Here is a 10,244-nt window from a genome sequence, read left to right as displayed (position 1 = left end):
TCGAATATGTAATAATGTCAGTAAGCACGTCCACGGCCACTATTGAAAGCCTACGAGCCATGTTTGCCACGCACGGCTTGCCTGATGTCCTAGTCAGCGACAATGGGCCATGCTTCACTAGTGCTGAATTCAAGGAATTCATGACCCACTCCGGGATCAAACACATCACATCTGCTCCATTCAAGCCCGCATCCAATGGCCAGACAGAACGGGCAGTTCAGACCATCAAGCAAAACTTGAAACGTGTGTCGGAAGGCTCCCTGCAGACCCGATTGTCCCGAGTACTGCTCAGCTACCGCACCAGATTCCACTCACTCACCGGGGTTCCCCGAGCCGAGCTGCTTAGGAAAAGGGCGCTCAAAACAAGGCTCTCTCTTGTCCACCCTGATCTCCATGATCACGTGGAGGGCAAGCGGCATCAACAAAGTGTGTACCATGACCGCGCAAATTTGTCACACGATATTGAGATCAATGATCCCGTGTTTGTGCTCAATTATGGACATGGTCCCAAATGGCTCGCTGGCACAGTCACAGCCAAAGAGGGTGTTTCGGATCAAATTGGCCAATGGACAAACACACAGAAAACATTTGGGTCAAATCAAATTGCAGTTCACCAACAGCTATGAACAACCCGAAGAAGACACCACTAACTTTGACCCTCCAACACACACACAAGTGGCAACTGACATCATGATTGACCACAAAGCCAAACTCACCATCCCCAGCAGCCCGGCAAGGCCGGCTGCCCTGCAGCCCAGTGAAGAACTGACCAACCCACCCATACCTGCATTTGTACCGAGACGATCGACAAGGGAGCATAAAGCCCCAGATCGTCTCACCTTGTAAATACTGTTGACTTCATGGGGGAATCCTGTGTAACCTGCATGACACCTGACCACGAGATGGCCTACCTGTTGGAGTCCCAAGGGATCTCAACATCCCTTGGGAGCACAGTATATAAGCAGGCCACCCACGAGGTACCTGCACTCTGGAGTCTTATTAAAGGAGCTAAGGTCACACTTGCTCATCGTACACAGTACTCAGTTTCATCCCTTATTATGAGTGTACCAGTTGGGCCTCTACTTATTGGAATTCAGAAGAATGAGAGGTGATCTTATCGAAAAGTATAAGATTATGAGGGGGCTTGACAAGAAGGATGCAGAGAGGATGTTTCCACTGGTGGGGGAGACTAGAACTAGAGGGCATGATCTTAAACAGAAATAGACAGTTTCTTGAACGATAAGGGGATAAGGGGTTATGTGGAGTGGGCAGGGAAGTGGAGCTGAGTCCATGATCAGATCAGCCATGATCTTATTGAATGGCAGAGCAGGCTTGAGAGGCTGTATGGCCTACTCCTGCTCCTATTTCTTATGTTATGTAAACTTTGCTCTTAACCCTTCCTTTCCTTATCTTCAGATCTCTATTGTTTCCACCTGAACCCCACCCTCACACCCCCAATCGCTATTAGTTTAAAATCTTTTCTACCAAACAGCATGTGTGCACTTGCATGCCCAGAGCTGCACTGTGGATGGGCAGAGCGTGATGCACAGCCAACAGTTTGACTTGTGTCTGCCGACTACCCACTGCTTCTTGCAATCTGAGTTTGGAATGCCACTGTTCTTTTATTTGCTTCTTTCTTCCATTGCCTGTTCAGAATTTCATGTTTTGTTATTTTAAACTTTCCATTGCCCGACCTGACAAGCTGGAGGCCCTGTTCTTTTTGCTATTACATTTCACTTGATCGCACTTTTATTGTTAACTGTCTGTAGAATCCAATTTGACCAACAGGAGTTAGGATTGCCAACTCTGCTTGGACATATTCTGGGAGGGTTCACCACATGACCTCCTGCCTCCAACTGCCTTGCCCCCACACTCCCGCTATTGGTCGCCCGACGTGTCCATCCTTACTGTGCCCTATCTTCCTACACCAATCAGAATAGACTCTTCATTACTCGGTGGGATGGTTCTTCACGGTCGGTCAACTGTTTTCCCTCCCATGTTTTATAACTAATAACACAAAAGAAAATTAAGCAAAGAACATTTTATTGCCCCTATGATTTTTCTCCTGGGTTGCTTGCAGCAATGTCATGAAGGTTAGTCTTTAATTCCTGGAGGCTCCAGGACAATCCTGGAGGGTTGGCAACCCTAGTCCGAGTCTAGTTTTCAGTCAGTAAATGACCATCCCAGTGGGTTTGCCATCACATTGAAAGATTGTAGCTGACAGACCACATTTCAGGAGCGATGTTTCCAATGTAGCCTTGCAAATTTCCTAACAGTTCTCTTTCCTGTTCCAATTTGTATTTCTTGGATTCTCTTCAACAACGTTTCTCTTCAGCAGTGTGTACCATCTACAAAATGCACAGCAGCAACTCGCCAGCACCTCCCAAACATGCAGCCTCTACCGCCTAGAAGGACAAGGGCAGCAGGAGCATAGGAGCACCACCACCTGCAAGTTCCCCTCCAAGTTACACACCATCCTGACTTGGAAATATATCGAAGTTCCTTCATCGTCACTGGGTCAAAATCCTGGAAATCCCCTCCCTAAGGGGATACCTTCACCTCACGGACTGCAGCAGTTCAAGAAGGCGGCTCACCACGACCTTCTCAAGGGCAATTAGAGATGGGCAATAAATGTTGGCCTTGTCAGTGACGCCCACATCCCAGGAACAAATTTTTTAAAATCCTGTTAATAGAAATCAAGAAATAAGGTTGAAGTGGAAGAAAAATGGACAAAATATAGGAGATGCAGCATTTTGTAAAGAAACATTCATTGTTTTAAAATACTTTTAAGGGTTGAATTTCCACGAGGGTTCTCTGACCTGTCTACGGTAACATCAGCCATGGACAACTAAGAAAAACATCGAAGTTTTAGCAGATCTTCTGCTGTAGTTATGGCATATAATCGGAAAACCCCCACAGAAATTCAACTCCAAATTGATTAAGATTTAAGAGGGTGAGACTTTTCTTACCATTTCAAAGCAATCCTTGAACAAGAGTCTATACAATCTGCTATTTGATTATGGTATTTGATATTTTCACAATAAAACAGGCGCTGCCCTTGGAACAACAGTAGAATCTAAAGCTCTGACTCCTGTAAAGGTGCTCGCGCGGCGATGTGCATACAGTCAATGGCACCCTGAACCTTGGGGAAGCCAGCAATTCGTACAAAACCCACAGCCCTCTCATTCTGTGCCTTGCTTGTCATTGGGAAGTTTATAACGTCCATCTGGCATGCATACAGTACAGCAGTCACCTGGCGAATGCAGTGATGTGTAGCATACTTCGAGATGCAGCATATGTCCCCAGCTGATGCCACAAAGGAGTCGGAGGCATAGAAGAAAAGTGCCGCAATCACCTTGTCCTCAACGGTCAGTGAAGTCCTGTTGGTGCTGGTGGGCTGCAGGTCTGCCTTTATGAGTTGGCATATCTCTGTGACCACCTCTTTTCGAAAGTGCAGTCTTCTACTGCACTCTGCCTCAGATAGGTGCAGGTATGAGCACCTCTCCTTGAAAAGTCATTAGGAGTAAGGCCGCCACCTCATAAGTCTGCGAGCTCTTCAGTTAGGCACATAATGCTCTTGAATAAACCTTCCAGCTCTATTCTGCATCATATAAGTAGTCAGCAATATTGGTAGATATTTTAAGCCACTTTCCTTTAAATGTTCTCAAAATGTCCTCAAATGTCCTCCCATTTTCTTAAATATCCTCCAATTTACTCAAATAATCCACTAAAAACCTCAAATAACCTTAAAATCTAACTCTGAACTCACACATAAAGATGTCCGTGTAAAACTCAACCTGCTCTCATGTGCAATGGACTGCAGCTCCACTTTTTAAAATGGCGTCGGTAGGACTGGATTCGATCAGGAAGACTGCACTTTTCTCGATGGTAATTTAGGCCAGTGGTAAAAATGGTGGTATAGATGAATTTACCTCTGTTGGTAATTTTCGGTGATAGTTTGGTGTTGCACACTTAGGGCTCAATTTTTCCTAACCCCATTTTGTGGCGTATTGCCAGAGTTACGTCCATTTTTCTATGCCAGAAATAATTTGCCAGAGTTTCCACGATCTATAATTCGAAATTGGCGCTGCGCAGTGCATCCAGTTGCTTCGGGGGTGGAGCCTGCTGTCTGCGCTGAAAAATGATGCTGCACCTTCTGCACATGTGCAGAAATTTTTTTTTATTTCTGACGTCGTTGCAATGGACACGCATGCGCAGTGCAGATCCGAGTTGGCAATCAGCCATTTTTAAAGAACCTGTTGTGTGTGTGAGAAGAAGTGCTGTGTGAGAGCATTGGAAAAATCACAGCTGCAGCAGTACAAGATGCAACGCGGTGCAAGGACCAAGAATTTCTTACAGGAAGAAGTGGAGGCACTAGTTACTGTGATTGAGAAACATAGAAACATAGAAAAATAGGTGCAGGAGTAGGCCATTCGGCCCTTCGAGCCTGCACCACCATTCAACATGATCATGGCTGATCATTCACCTCAGTACCCTTTCCCTGCTTTTTCACCATATCCTTTGATCCCTTTAGCCGTAAGGGCCATATCTAACTCCCTCTTGAATATATCCAATGAACTGGCATCAATGACTCTTTGCGGTAGGGAATTCCACAGATTAACAACTCTCTGAGTGAAGAAGTTTCTCCTCATCTCAGTCCTAAATGGCTTGCCCCTTATCCTTAGACTGTGTCCTCTGGTTCTGGACTTCCCCCAACATCGGGAACATTCTTCCTACATCTAACCTGTCCAGTCCCGTCAGAATTTTATATGTTTCTATGAGATCCTTCTAAACTCCAGTGAATACAGACCCAGTTGATCCAGTCTCTCATATGTCAGTCCTGCCATCCCGGGAATCAGTCTGGTGAACCTTCGCTGCACTCCCTCAATAGCAAGAACGTCCTTCCTCAGATTAGGAGACCAAAACTGAACACAATATTCCAGGTGAGGCCTCACCAAGGCCCTGTACAACGACAGTAAGACCTCCCTGCTCCTATACTCAAATCCCCTAGCTATGAAGGCCAACATATCATTTGCCTTCTTCACCGCCTGTTGTACCTACATGCCACCTTACAATGACTGATGTACCATGACAACCAGGTCTCGTTGCACCTCCCCTTTTCCTAGTCTGCCGTCATTCAGATAATATTCTGCCTTCGCGTTTTTGCCCCCAAAGTGGATGACCTCACATTTATCCACATTATACTGCATCTGCCATGCATTTGCCCACTCACCTAACCTGTCCAAGTCACCCTTCAGACGCTTAGCATCCTCCTCACAGCTCACACCGCCACCTAGCTTAGTGTCATCTGCAAACTTCGAGATATTACACTCAATTCCTTCATCTAAATCATTAACGTATATTGTAAATAGCTGGAGTCCCAGCACCCCACTAGTCAATGCCTGCCATTCTGAAAAGGACCCGTTTATCCCGACTCTGTGCTGCCAACCAATTCTCTATCCACGTCAGTACATTACTCCCAATACCATGTGCTTTGATTTTGCACACCAATCTCTTGTGTGGGACCTTGTCAAAAGCCTTTTGAAAGTCCAAATACACCACATCCACTGGTTCTCCCTTGTCCACTCTATTAGTTACATCCTCAAAAAATTCCAGATGATTTGTCAAGCATGATTTCCCTTTCATAAATCCATGCTGACTTGGACTGATCCTGTCACTGCTTTCCAAATGCGCTGCTACTTCATCTTTAATAATTTATTCCAATTTTTTCCCCACTACTGATGTCAGGCTAACCGGTCTATAATTACCCGTTTTCTCTCTCCCTCCTTTTTTAAAAAGTGATGTTAAATTAGCTACCCTCCAGTCCATAGGAACTGATCCAGAGTCGATAGACTGTTGGAAAATGATCACCAATGCATCCACTATTTCTAGGGCCACTTCCTTAAGTACTCTGGGATGCAGACTATTAGGCCTCGGTGATCTATCGGCCTTCAATCCCATCAATTTCCCTAACACAATTTCCCTCCTAATAAAGATTTCCTTCAGTTCCTCCTTCTCACTAGACCCTCGGTCCCCTAGTATTTCTGGAAGGTTATTTGTGTCCTCCTTCGTGAAGACAGTACCAAAGTATTTGTTATACTTGTCTGCCATTTCTTTGTTCCCCATTATAAATTCACCTGATTCTGACTGCAAGGGACCTACATTTGTCTTCACTAATCTTTTTCTCCTCACATATCTATAGAAGCTTTTGCAGTCAGTTTTTATGTTCCCGGCAAGCTTCCTCTCATACTCTATTTTCTCCCTAATTAAACCCTTTGTCCTCCTCTGCTGAATTCTAAATTTCCCCCAGTCCTCAGGTTTGCTGCTTTTTCTGGCCAATTTCTGTGACCAGCAGAGGTCACATAAAAGTTCCACCCAAAGAAATGAAGAAACACTGGAACCAAGTTGCAAAAGATTACTGTGCAATAGTGACCACCACGAAATATGGAGGCCAGTGTGAAAAGAAGTGGCAGGACCTTGGTCAAGTAGTTAGTTGAAGTAATATTTTCATTTATTCAATGCAATTGTAAATGTGACTAGCTGTATATGTCCCACGACATATGCAGAACAACACCTGCTCTAAAAAGTTATGTTTTCATCTTTGCAGAGAAAAGTGGCACACAACAAATGGGAAAGAACTCGAACAGGAGGAGGCCCGGCAAATCTGCACCCACTGACACCCTTGGAAGAGAGGATCGCTGCTTTGATGGGTTCTGCCTGGAGAAGAGCAATCGCCACTGTACACCACTTGGGGGAGAGGGTGAGTCCTGCAAATTCCACAGTCTGGCTTTGCTAAATGTTAAGTACTGTGCAGGCTAGCTATGCTTCGGTTCCTTGGGATGTTTCCATCAGCTACGCTTCGGTTGATGCAATGTGCTATCATTCATCATGGTCCCTCAAATCAGCCTGCTGCCTGGCCTGCACTGTGTGAGCCTACTCATGTCACCCACCCTGCCCCCTCCTCTGCTGCTAACCATTTGTCTGTGTTCTGTTATATTTTGCAGCACTTGAGGCCGACCCTGACGATCTAGAAGAAAATTCAGACAAGGACCAGCCTGAACAGGATAACATCTTTGAATCCAACCTTCCAGACCATGGGGGTGAGGGGGAGGGGATGGAGCTGGATGAAACCCGCACTGTTTTACTGACTTTGGAGGAGGTGCCGCTCATTGTGGTGACAACCCCTTCCGTGACTAGTGGCTTGAGTGCTGGTGGGTCATTCCATGGTTTCCGAATGTCTGAGGCTGAGGGTCCCAGTGGTGTGGTGCAGTGAGGCACGCCCAGGGCCCCACCTTCTGAGTTTGCGGGTCCCAGTGGTGTGGTGCAGTGGGAACACCCAGGGCTCCACCGTCCCAGGCTGTGGGTCCCAGTGTTGGGGTGCGAGCCATACCCGTGGGGAGGAGGTGCAGGATCTAACAGATGTGGTTCAGATGATGTGATTGAGTATGGAGAGCACTGACCTTACCCGATCACTCTTGGAGTGAATGATGAGGTAGCGGGACTGTCAGGAGAAGTAACAGCAATGACACGAGAAATGGGAACGATGACCGGGACTATCAGTGAGGGAATAGTGACCATGATGGAGGGAATGTCAGAGGTAGCTGATGCGCTCTCAGTGACCATCAGAGAAGGAATATCTGAGATGGTGCAAACACGGTCACTGACCATGAGGGAGGGAATGTTGCAGGTTGTTGAGACACTGTCAGGGCACATGAGGGACAGCATATTGGAGTTAGCTGCTGCAATAAAGGAACATGCCCAGACCCTAAACCCATTGACACAATCAACTGTCACTCCCACTTCAATTCCCACACCAGCCTCTGAAGAGCCCAAAGCCGGGCCCTGCAACTTGCCGCCTGGGCCCTCCAACCTGCCACCGACCCCCTCCCCGCACTACCCCCCCCCCCCAACAGGTGCGTAGTACACGAGATCTTAGAAAGAATAAGCTTGGTACCAAGCCCAGAAACAATGCGCCACCCTCTCTGCGGGCAGGGTTGGTGGCGTGTCCAAGACCAAGCACAGCAGACAGTCTTAGAATAAGGTGGAGGAGAGATAGGTGGGTGCAGCCTTTCTTTGCTGCTGTAGTTGTTATTGTTATTGTTGTTACAAAAAACATTTAATTTGAGAACAGTAAGTTGTGTAAATTTACAAGTTTAAAAGTTTGTAAATGATCTCAAAGAGTGATCTTAAAGTAAAGTTTGATACAAGAATAATTTTATTAAAGTTAAGTGCAAAAGGACTATTTGTTAAACTTTTGAATAAAATATATTTTACATTAAAACGGAATCATTTCCATTATTTGGTCCATTCTTAACACATCCTTTGGAACTTAAGAAGAATCACTGAAGGTCTTGTAACTTCTCCTCTCTCTCTTCCCCGCCCCCCACTTAACTAATTGTCGTTTTGTGACTTCTCCCCTTCTCTCTCTCTCTCTCTCTCTCTCTTCCCCCGCCTCCCCCCCCCCGCCCCCGCTAATCATTGCAGTCTTTAGAAACCTTCCAATCGGCACCTCGCTCCCCAGGCTCAGTCTGCAGAGAAGCCTTCCGATCGGCACCTTGCTCTCTCTCTCTCCTCCCTCCCCCGGACTTGTTTCCCAGCCGACCCCCGACCCCATGTCCGGGCACAGAGTCGAATTTGCCGGCCAAAGCTACGACCCTCCAGCCCTGCTTCAAGACGTTTGGTGGTGGCGTGTGAGTAAGTTTAAAAAAAAACTTCTGAAATCCAACAAACTTCCATTTATTACATTGACAGGTAAAAAAAAGTTGAACTTTATCATTGATTTTTACAGTGTGCTTGATTCCCTCCAAAATCTTCAATTGAAAACAATGGCGTCTTTCAGTGTCGAATTGTCAACATGCGCTGGATTTAAGTGCCCAGAAGGGTTTCAGGATTGGCCAAATACACCGACCTAGGAGACATTTTTTTGGGCCAAACTGCAGAAAATTATAAAAACCGTCGCAGACATGAGGGAACTGGCCTAGAAAAATCATAACTAAGTCAGTTACGCTGGCGCAGATCGCAGAGGGAAACTTTGGAAAAAAATAAATACACCAAAAAAAAAATGGCGCAAATGACTCGGGGAAAGTTGAGCCCTTAATAATGTCAGAAAAACTGCAAAAAAATAAGATTGGTGGTATGCAAATCACTGATGAATTTAACCAGTGGTGTTTCAGTGCTAAATTATGAAATCGCCGATTTTTCGGTGGTTATCTGCGATGAATTTACCACTGGTGGTAAATGATCGAACAAATGATGAAAATCCAGCCCAATAGTCTGTCTGGGGTAAGGATATCCTGATGTTCTATTGTGATACACTTTTCCCCAAACAAGCTCCGTTCAGTAACAGGCTAGTTCTACTGCCCTCTACTCCAGGCTCCAACATGGCAAGCAGATCCCAGGAGGGCAGAGAAAATGCTTCAAGGACACACTCAAAGCCTCCTTGCAAAAATGTAACATCCCCAACGACTCTTGGGAATCCCTGGCCCCAGACCCCTCAAAGTAGAGGAGAATCATTCGAGAAGGCGCCGAACACTTCGAGTCTCTTCATCTGGAGCACATGGAAGCCAAATATAAACAGCGGAAGGAGCATATGACAAATCAAGCACCCCACCCACCCGTCGCTCCAACCACCATCTGCCCCACCTGTGACAAAGACTGTATATCCCGCATTGGTCTCATCCGTGACCTTAGAACTCATTGTAGTGTGGAAGCAAGTCATCCTCAACTCCGGGGTTCTACTGCCCATTTTATGTCAACAGAAATCAATTTTAGATGTAAATCAGCTCAAAACCAAGTGTATAACTGGATAACCACAAGTTTAACGCAAGCTATTAAACCCATTGAAGCTCATCTCTTTAAAACTCCATGGCGGGTTTTCCTTTTCGTCCGCCCTCCCTTTGGTGGACGAGCCCTGGAATATCTGGAAAAGTGGCGTTTAGAAACAGTCGGGTGAAAGCACTGACCACTGTTAGATTCTGCTCAACACCTCCACTGTTCTGAAACATTCCTCTCCTGAGCACTCTCACAATACTTCGCTTTCACGCAGACCTCCGTGTAATCCTAGTCCATTGCAAAACCTAGTTTAAAACGTTCCAAGTGGTGTTTTGGGCTTCCTGGGAACTTTTTGTACTTAATTTGGAATCTTTTTACGGTTATCAGAGAGCCAGTGGACCATCAATTTTCTCCTAACATTTTTTAACCTGTGTTTAGTAGTTGTTGGGCAACAACTTACATTTATAATCGCA

The sequence above is a fragment of the Pristiophorus japonicus genome, chromosome 1 (genome assembly GCF_044704955.1).
Source record: "Pristiophorus japonicus isolate sPriJap1 chromosome 1, sPriJap1.hap1, whole genome shotgun sequence".
Lineage (NCBI taxonomy): Eukaryota > Metazoa > Chordata > Chondrichthyes > Pristiophoridae > Pristiophorus > Pristiophorus japonicus.
The sequence above is the reverse complement of the archived record's forward strand: the minus strand, read 5'-3'. Positions refer to the sequence as shown.